Source organism: Equus asinus, chromosome 17 (assembly GCF_041296235.1).
Source record: "Equus asinus isolate D_3611 breed Donkey chromosome 17, EquAss-T2T_v2, whole genome shotgun sequence".
Lineage (NCBI taxonomy): Eukaryota > Metazoa > Chordata > Mammalia > Perissodactyla > Equidae > Equus > Equus asinus.
In genome coordinates this window covers 31,670,681-31,680,924 of record NC_091806.1, presented here as the reverse complement: position 1 = coordinate 31,680,924, position 10,244 = coordinate 31,670,681, and positions in this window count along the sequence as shown.

The window sequence follows — 10,244 nt, the reverse complement described above, 5'->3', positions numbered from 1 at the left end:
TCAATCTTCACAGGAAGTGACTGGTAGAAATCCCAAGAATTTGGGGACACTGGCATGACGCTATGTTTATCTGGATTTGTATCTGCCAGCTTCCCTTCTGGAGGAGTTTGCTAACTGGGACCGCCGAACCCTCTCTTCTGCCCTACTCCAAGCTCTCTCTCCTTTTTAATTTAGAGGAAGGGGAGTTCCAGGACCAGAGGGTGGGGGAGTAGAATCACAGGTCCTCAGACAGCACAGAGAAGCTTCCAGGTCTGGAGGTGAAAGCTGCAGGTGAAGCCCCACCCCTGCATCTCCTCTCAGAGGAATTCAAAATCCACTTTATGGATGCAGCATCAAACAAAATGGTGAGGCTGATTCCCTCTCTTGTACTGAGCCTTAGGGACAGGCTTTCGTGGGCATTGGGATTAGAATGAGTTGCTTCCTGTTTTATGCAGACTCCCATGAGGGAGTCTTCAAACTCGCCCAGAACTTCCCCATCCTATCCTAGCAGTAGGGACTTAAACCCTGGATAAACAGTCCTGAGACTGATTAAAACCCAAAGTCAGAAGACTGCCCTAGAGGGACACCTGGACAGCCAAGGTTCAGAGCTCTAGCGTGGCACATTCCTGGCTAGAGCTGTGGTCCTGAGAGCCCAACGCCAGTTCTGACCTGGTGAACTGTGTGCAGCCCAGAGGGGCAGAGGCCGTGGGGTGATTCCTGGGTGCACTCATCAACGAAGGCCTCTGGCCGATGGAGTGACCCCCTGAGAGATGCCCTCCTCCCCACGCCACAGCCAGCAGGAGGAATGGAGGACAGAATTCCAGTTGGGAGCTCTTCCTCTGGGCTTCCCCTCCAGCTTCCTCCCACCCGCCTCAGGAAGCAGGAGAGGTTCTCCCCCAGCTTCCCAGGCAGAGTTTGCTCCTGTAATCTGCAAACATGGGGCCCCCGTCCCACAGTTTGCACAGTTCTAATGGACAGAAACCAAGGCCCTGCTGGGTCAGTCACCAGGCCTCTGTTCCTAGGTTGGGCAAACCAGTCTCAGCTGGGAACTGGATCATGTCAACAAGGGGCAGAGGGGCAAAGGCAGGACTGCCCGGCAAGCTGCAGGGAGGCTAGGGGAAGATTCTTCGCCAAGGCGTGCCCAGACCCCTCCTCGAAGAGAAAAAAGAGAGGGGCCTGGAGCCAAGATCCCCTCGGCTCTCACACCCAACTCATTCCAGAGCGGGCCCTGCGATTCACCAGCCAGCAGGGCCCCTCCCCCACCTTAGGCCCAGGAGCCATCCCCCAGCTCCTTCCAGAGGCGGGTGTAGAGACCGAGGAGGAAATGGGGGAGGGGAGGCCCCGGCTCAAGTTCTCTCCGCTCCCCCTCCTCATTGGCCACCATCTTCCGGCCCCTGCCCCCCTGAGCAGCAGGGGATGGGGCCCTGCCTGTGGAAGGGAGAGAAAGGGCAGGTGGAGGGTTAGCTGGAGCAGCAGGGGCAGGGGCTGGCCCCAACTGTCTCCTCCCACCCCCTCCCCGCAGCCATGGCGACAGGAGGAGGAGACCAGGAGGGTCCTGAAAGCCCTGTTCTGTGAATGAGATGAGAGGGGCAGGGGGGAAGTGGGGGGTGAGGGGCTCTCTCCCTCAACACCCAACTGTGCCCCCCCGCCCCCCACGCACACACCTCGAGGCTGGACCACACACGCGCGCACACGAACTCCCAGCCATACTTGCTGCACAACTCAGCCCTCACTACACACTTACCCGAACAGCAAGCACTGGAGTGTGAGCACACGGCTCCCCTACATCCTCGCACTCCTGAATACCCCACAGCCCTTAGCTCAGGAGCGGGCCTCACACCCACACACGGCCCCTTGGCTCCCCCCACAACTTCTCAAGATGCAGAACTCCTGCCCTGCTCCAGCCCTTCAGGCCACTGTGTTTCCCTCTGAACACACCCGCCAAGTCCCCTGTGCCCCACACCCTCACACACACGCCCGGGCACGGACAGATGGCCCAGCCTCAGCCCTGCCCAGCAGAGCCCCCCACCCCTTCCCCACCACACCCCCGACTGGAAAATGACAGTGAAGCCACCCCAGCAAGACATGCCTAGTGCTTCCCAGTTACAGTTGTTCCGAAAGGAAAAAATAGAAGAGATGCCCCCAAGTGGAGGAGAATGAAGAGGGGAGAGAGAAGACGAGAGAAAGAGCCCAGACCACCCCCCTCCCCTCCCCGAGAGAGAATAAAACCGAAAATCGGTGGCGTTACCCTTCTGGGAGCTCACGATACCTACACATTGCTCTTCGTTACGTTCCTCTGCCTGCCACCTCCTTCTTCCCGGGCTCTTTCTCTGCCCTTCCCTCCCTCTTGGCTTCCCTCCCTGGCCTCGCTCCCCGTCTCTCACGCCCTCTCGCACCCCGCCAGCCCCTCTCCCCGGCCGGGCTCGGATCCCCCGCGGCCGCCCCTCCACCTGCCCGCCGGGACTGAGATCCGGGGGCCGGCCGGCCGCTGCGCCCTCTCCTCTGCCGATCTCGCTGTTCCCCCCTCGCCCCCTTTCTCCTTCCACACTCCCTGCCGTCCATCTTGAATACTTGGGATTCTTGAATGGAGTGAGCAGGATCCGCTCCCCCAAGCTCCCATTGGCTGTGGGTTAACCCTTTTGAAACGAGATCCTCCCTCCCATTGGCTGCCAGACTCCCCTCTTCTCCCCCAACCCCCATACCCTCCGCCTCCCAACAGCCGGCGAGGTCAGGGCGCTCCCGGGCGCCCCCTCCCCCGGCTTCTCACCCCCCCCCCCCACCTCAGGATGCCCCTTTTCCCTGCTCTTTACATCCCGCTACCCCACAGGGCTGCAGGTGAAGGCAGATCCAGTTCCCGCCAAATGCGGCCCCAAGGTTGGGCAGGCAGAAACCCTGTTCCCAGATGCCCCTTGTGCTGGACTTGGAGACCTTGGAAGATACAAGGGGTACAATTTCCTGTCTCCCTCCAACCCCTCCTTGAGCAGAAGTACCTCTCCAGCAGGGAATCCGCCCAGGCTTTCAGCCTCACCCAAGGCAATAAGATTGCTCAGAGAGCCAAACAGCCCCCTGGGCTGGGCAGAAGAGGGCAGCTCCGGAAAGATCTGTAGCTAGTCAGAGAAGCTAATTCCCTGAATGCCGCGGGGCAGGTCTGACCCTACCAGGAATGTGCAGCATCTGGAGCTCTGCTCAGTCACAAACATCCCCTGGGACCAGCCCAGCCGCCTGGCCCACATGCTGGGCCCACTAGGGGCTCTGAGTTGGGAGCCCAGAGAGGCATGGAAGAAGGAGGCAGCAGGGAGTGGAACAATGAGTCAGGCCTGGGAGTCTGGTACCTTTGTTCTCGGCCCATAACATGCTTGGCGAGGTCATGTCCCCTCTATGGGCCTCAGTTTCTTCATTTGCAAAAGATCGGTCTAGGAGAGCACTGTCCTATAGAAGTTTCTGTATGAAGATGGGAATGTTCTATATCTGTGTCATCCAATAACGTAGCCACTAGCCACATGTAGCTATTGAGCACTTGAACTGTGGCTACTGTAACTGAGGAAGTGGCTTTTAAATTTTGTTTAATTTTAATTATTTTTAAATAGCCATGTGCAGCCAATGGCTACCATATTGGACAGCGCAAGTCTAGAATCCTTGTGGTTCTGCTGGTGAACAACATTCTATGATTCTTGTCCAGGGGAAAAAAATCCTTTATCAGGGCTGACCCGGTGGTATAGTGGTTAAGTTTGGATGCTACACTTTGGCATCCCAGGGTTCGTGGGTTCTGATCCTGGGTGCAGACCTAGCATAGTTCACGGAGCCACACTGTGGTGGCATCCCACATAAAATAGAGGAAGATTGGCACAGATGTTAGCTCTGAGCCAATCTTCCTCACCAAACAACAACAACAACAACAACAAAACCTTTCTCTTTGTCCTCAGGTACAAAATCCTCAAGATTCAAGTCACAAATCACAAATCACGAAGGGCATCCAAGCCCAGGAAATGAGGTTCAAATCCCTTCCACCTTTCCTGCCAGGAATCCTTTCCTTATGACTGTCAATCTCTGTTCTGACAAGGAAGCTGAGATACACCCAGGACACAATGGAAGATTAGGGATCGTAGGGAATTTGCAGGTTTACCCAAACTTCTTGTTTTTTTCAAGGTTAGAAACCAAGATGTTGATGAGAGTAAGGATAAGGGACGTCACTTGCCCAAGGGCATGCGCCAAGTTGATAATTTTGCTTACAAGTTAGCACAAACTGTAAACTTAGTACATTTCTTCAGGGGCTCTGCACACCCACACACATGTACATCATTAAGTTCATTCAATAAATGTACTTCCTTGACCCGGGACAAATGGGAACTCTGGTTGAAACCAGCCAATGTGGCTGATACTGAGGAATAGGCAGCTCCATGGGAGGCCAGATAGGCTCTCCGACCAGCACGTGAAAACCCAGCGCTCCCCAAGTATGCCAAGGTTACAAGAACATGGGCAGCCCAGAACCTGTTCCCTGAATCAATGTGGTTGAGAGACCCCATCGTGGCATCCCCCACCATGCAGAGAGGAAGCCGTAGGGTGGAAGAGTGACTCTAGGTTTATCCTTGGGCTGACCAGGAAGCAGAACTATCAAGGGGCTGAGACTTCTGCAGGAGGAAAGGTACAGAGTGTCAGGATTCTGGTAGCTACAGGCTAGGACTGGCACTTTCAGGGCTCTAACCCAGCAGAGAGAGAACTGCCACAGGGAGGTGGTAAAGAGGACAGCGGCACCAGCCTGAACTTGTACAGAATTTGTCCCATCCCCTTCTCCAGAGGGCCTCTATCTGGGTAATGTGCTGTGGGCGAGGGGAAAGCACAGAGCTGCCTGGGGAATGGTTTCTGTCCTCAATACTCCTTTACTACCAGGCAAAAATTGCTAAGTGACTTCTCTGGTGACAGACAAAGAGTTCAAAGGAGAGAAGTATTGCTCCCAATGGAGAGTGGAATCTAAGCAGGCTTCCTAGAGGAGGCAGCATCCAAGACTTAAAGAATAGAAAGGATTTGGACACAAGATGGGAGGAAAGAGGAGAAGGAAATGCCAAGGACAGGGAACAGCACAAAGACTGAAAGGTGGAGAGATGACGGGATGTGTTCAGGATGGGTTGGAAATTCAGTGAGAACCTAGCGTGTACGAAGGGGAATAGCAACGATGGAAAGGCAGGTGGGAAAGATCATGGGGGTCCCAGTGTCCTCTGCTCAGTTCCAGTGACATCATTTTTCTTGAAGATACTCTTACCCTTTTCCCTGCCAAGAGATGGCTGCCATCTGTTCATCCAGCTACCCCAGTGCCTCCACCCTCAGCTCTCTGCTGCTTCCTCCTTAGTCTGCTGACCTCCTGTCTATGTTCCACAAACATCCTTCCCAAGGTAGAGTGGACTCCAGTTCCCCATCAAAGGCTGGACTCTCCCCAGTCCCTCTCAGTTCAGTCCCCAGTTTCTGGATTTGCTGTGCCCAGGTATGAGCTGAATGCAGAAGGCTTCCTTTTTCACCTACCACCTTCCAAACCCCAGGTTGGCCCCATCCCTTCTCAGGAAAGAGTCAAAACTGGAGGCCAGGAACAGTCAGACATGGTCCAACCTGTTATAAGAGTATAAAAAATATGTACCCAGGAGCTATTTGGCTCCCAGCCACCCCAACCCACCTCCACGTCCTTCCCTCCTCCTCTGGGAGTTCCAGAATGCTCCTGGGCTTTGCAGTAGCCTCCCTTCCCTGCAGTCCCCACAGCAAGTCCAGGACCATTCTGGAGCTGCCCCCTTTGCCCTCCTCCCTAATCTCCAGAGTCCACCCACATCTCTATTTGGGTACACCACATAGAATTCTGTAATTGTGAGATGGGAAGACCACCGCCCCAATCTTCCCCCTCTTGGAAAGACTGAATCTGAAACATCAGAGAAATGTTGCCTCCCTGCGTAGACATGAGTGGAGCTAACTTGGTTGCTAATTACCTGGCTCCTGATTCACTGAGATGACACAGACCTTGCCATGTGAGCCGCTTCAGTTTCCCCTCCATAATAGCCTGCTTCTCTCAACTACGTATGTGGCTGAGCACTCCTGTGTGGAAGTCTCTGGAGTCATTGTTAGGAAATCTTCCTGGCCCCAGCGTGTTCACAGTTGAGGAGTACAAGGCAGACACTCTATAAAGTAGAAGTCAGATGGCAACAGGTGCCCAGATAGACGCAAGAACCTTCTTTCTGAGGCAAACCCATTTCCCTGAGGTCTTGATCCTATTCTTGCTTCATCAATTGCCCCATTTATTGAATCTCCAACCCCTTTCCATGAGCCTTGAGCAAGGGTCAGCAAAGTGCAGCCCATGGGCCAAATCCTGCCCTCTGCCTGTTTATAAATAAAGTTCATTGGAACACAGCCCTGTTCATTTGGTTAAGTACTGTCTACGGCTGCTTTCACACTATAATGGCTGAGTTGAGTGGTTGCAGCAGAGACCCTATGGCTGGCAAAGCCTAGTGTATTTACTAACTGGCTCTGTACAACAAGTTTGCCATCATCTAGTTTGTGGGCAGTTTTGGACCCTGTTCTCAGAAAGATATAATAGAACTCAAGGCAGGCAACTGAAGTTACTCTGAGATAGGAGTGGAAGGACACAGCCCAGACTTTCCCCCTCAGCCTACATATATGCTCAAGTCTTCCCACAACCTACTTTGAAATTTCTCACAGTGCTAGTCAGCTTACTACATCTCTCCTGCATGTCCCACCCATTCTTAAACCCATACAGTCTGGCTTCTGCCCCAAATTTCTACTGAAATCGTTCCCACTAGGGTCACCAGTGACCTCCTCATTACTGATCCACCATTCTTTTCTCAATCCTCATCACACACAACCTCTCTTTGGCATTTGCCTCCCTTGACTGTATCAGTCTTAAAATGCCCATGGCTTCTGGATTGGATTGCCTCCTACCTCTCCAACTATTCCTTCTCAGTTTCCTTCCTGTGGGTCTTCTTCTTCCCCCTGCTGCCTAAATAGACACATTCTGCAAGGATTTGTCCTTGGTTCTCTTCTCCCTTCATACTTTCTCACTGGACAAAATCATCCACCTGACTGATTGCAACGGTCACTTCTGTGCTGGTGGTTTCCCAATATACAGCTTCTGAATGGAAGACCCAGATTTCTAACAGAAGGCTGTGACTCCTCAGATGCATGTCTTACTGACCAGACAGGCTGAATTTGTCTAACATCAAACATGTCTTCCTACACCTCTGCCCTCACCTGATCACCTTTACCTCTTTTTCCATCTGTCCCCAGATTATTGCTATTCCCAAGAGATCTGCCCTTGCCTCTTCTCTCCTTCATCCGTTCTTAGAGTTTCAACAATTGCCTGCACGTGAATCACTGCCAAACCTATATTTCCAGGTGTGTTTGCAGTTACCTCCTTACATTACCAAATAGATGTGTGAGGTAGACATCTGGTGCTTTTGCCTGCCCAGATCCCATCCCCCTTCTGGTAACTACACCTTAGCTTTCCTTTGGGGAGGCTCTTATTATCTACTTTCAGTCCCACGGTTCACATGAACCTGACCTCATCTGCCCCTTCAGGGGCAGTCACATAACTGAGATATAGTAGTTGTCTATTACTGTGTAACCGATTAGTCCCAAACTCAGTGGCTTAAGACAGCACATATTTATTTTCTCAGTTTCTGTGGGTCAGGAATCTGGGCAGGACTTAGTTGGGTCCTCTGATCATGATCTCTCATGGAGCTGCAATCAAAATGTCAGCCCAATGCTGGGGTCTCATCTGAAGGCTCAGTGGGGAAGGATTTGCTTCTAAGCCCACTTTCATGGTTGTTGGCAGGATCCAGTTCCTTGAGGCCTGTTGGACTGAGGGCCTCAGTTTTTTGGTGGTTGTTGGCTGGAGGCCACCCTCAGTTCCTTGCAACGTGGTCATCTCCAACATGGCAGCCAATGAGAGAGAGAGTCTGTTAGCAAGATGGAAGTCACAATCTTTTGTAACCTAATCACAGAAATGATAACTCCTCAACATTGCCATATGCTGTTAGTTAGAAGTAAATTACTCAAGAGCAGGGGATTACACAAGGATGCGAATACTAGGAAATGGGATCACTCAGGGCTGACTCGGAGGCTGTCAACCACAGCAGATTTAGACAATTAAATCACAATAATTGATGCAAGGATGGGTATCCAATCCGAGTCCATCAGAACTAGGCCTGAGATGTCTGTTGGAACCTTTGGAAAAGTGGCATTGCTCGGGTTTGTTACGCTTGAAACTACTCGTGTCATAACTGCTGCCACGTAGAGGAGAATCTGCCTAAAATGAAAACATAATAGAGAACAAGATGGCAAGAGATGGTGAGAGACAGATGCCTGATAACATCATCTGAGAACCTGATACAGCCATGCCGACAGCAGAACCTCCGTAAGCCAAGACATTCCCTCTGCTGCTGACATCGGTTTCAGTTGAATTCTATCACCCGCAACCAAAATCTTCCTGACTGATAAAATGTCTCAGTGATACCTGGATTCAGTTTGCCCAAACCCAGTTTAATTATCTTACCTTCATCTTCCCCACAAACCTGCTTCTCTTTCTAGGTTCTATTTTGCAATTAAAAATGTAAGACAATTGCTTAGGCTGCAAACCTTGGAGTCATCTTTACCCCTCCTCATCTGCTGTGGAAATTGGAATAGCTCACGCAACATGGGTTGATGCTATAGGACCAGAGGAGAGACCTCCTGCTTTATAAAGATGGGGAGGCTCTGAGGTGACCCACTGAAATACAATCTTAAACATAAACAAGTGACTCTAGGTTTTTCTCCAAGTCATTAGAATCTTACAGAATTTCTGGATGTGAATCACATGATGTAGAGGATGAGAGTAGTATATCTGACTCTCATATCAAAACACACCATAGGGGCTGGCCCCGTGGCTGAGTGGTTAAGTTCGCGCGCTCCGCTGCAGGCTGCCCAGTGTTTCGTTGGTTCGAATCCTGGGCGCGGACATGGCACTGCTCATCAAACCACGCTGAGGCAGCGTCCCACATACCACAACTAGAAGGACCCACAACGAAGAATATACAACTATGTACTGGAGGGGCTTTGGGGAGAAAAAGGAAAAAGTAAAATCTTTAAAAGAAAAAAAAAACCACACACCATAGACTAAAGTGAAATTCTGGCAAACTGCCTGGTGAGTCTGTGGTTAGGAAGGCACCCTGGGCTGGATTTGTGAAAATATTCCTTCCGTCTCTAAGGCAGATTAAAAGAAATTATGTCATTTGAAAGTCAGTCATAATTTCTTTTACATCTTTTGCTTTCAGGTTCCAACTAGAATTCTAATGTTTGTCTTTCTTTCCCTAGACCACCTTCATCCAAATTGCCCTAAATCCTGTGCATTCTCCCTCTCAGATGTGTCCTGTCCTCTCCATTCCCCTCCCAGCCTAGTATCCACCTTGGGGTTTTGTATCATCCTCTGAACAACTCTCTTTCCAACGCCCACTCCACTGATGGAGTGTATGAGTCCACAACCCAAACCTCAGATCATTCGTCTACCCCAAATTGTGACAGCTCCCCAGTGCCTAGACAATGCTTCCTAGCATTTATGGGGTCATGGACCCTTCTTTAAAAAGCTGATGAAAACTATGGGTAACTCTTTCTAGAAAAATCTGTATTTTGTGTTTGGGTGTACATTTCAAGGGGATCAAGAATCCTCTGGAGTCCATTTACATACCACCCACCCAGCAACTTTCCCTCTCATCTCCCTCCAGGTTAGACCTTCTTAAAGAGGGTATATTCCAAACTTCTTAGCAAGGCATTCAAGGCCTTGCAAACTTACCCTGACTTGCCTTTTCACCTGCACCTTCTGCCTTGAGCTGTTATGTTGTTTTCTGTCTGATTTCCCACCAGACCAAGAGCCTCCCTCAGAGCAGGGATTGCCACCTTTTGTCTGCCTTGCTGGATCTCCCCAGATGGAAGGAAAGTTTCTCAGGAGCATCAATCAGAACACCTAGCTTAGTGCTGGATAAATTGTTGGTCCACTGCCAGATTTATTTATCTATTTATTTTTATTTTGTTGTGGCAAGAACATTTAACAAACACTAAATATGAGATCTACCCTCTTGACAAATTTTTAAGTGTACGATGCAGTGTTGTTACCTATAGGCACAGTGCTGTACAGCAGATCTCTAGAACTTACTCATCTTGCTTAACCGAACTTTACGCTAGTTGATTAGCAATTCCCCATTTCCTCCTTCCTCCAGCACCTGGCAACCAGCATTCCACTC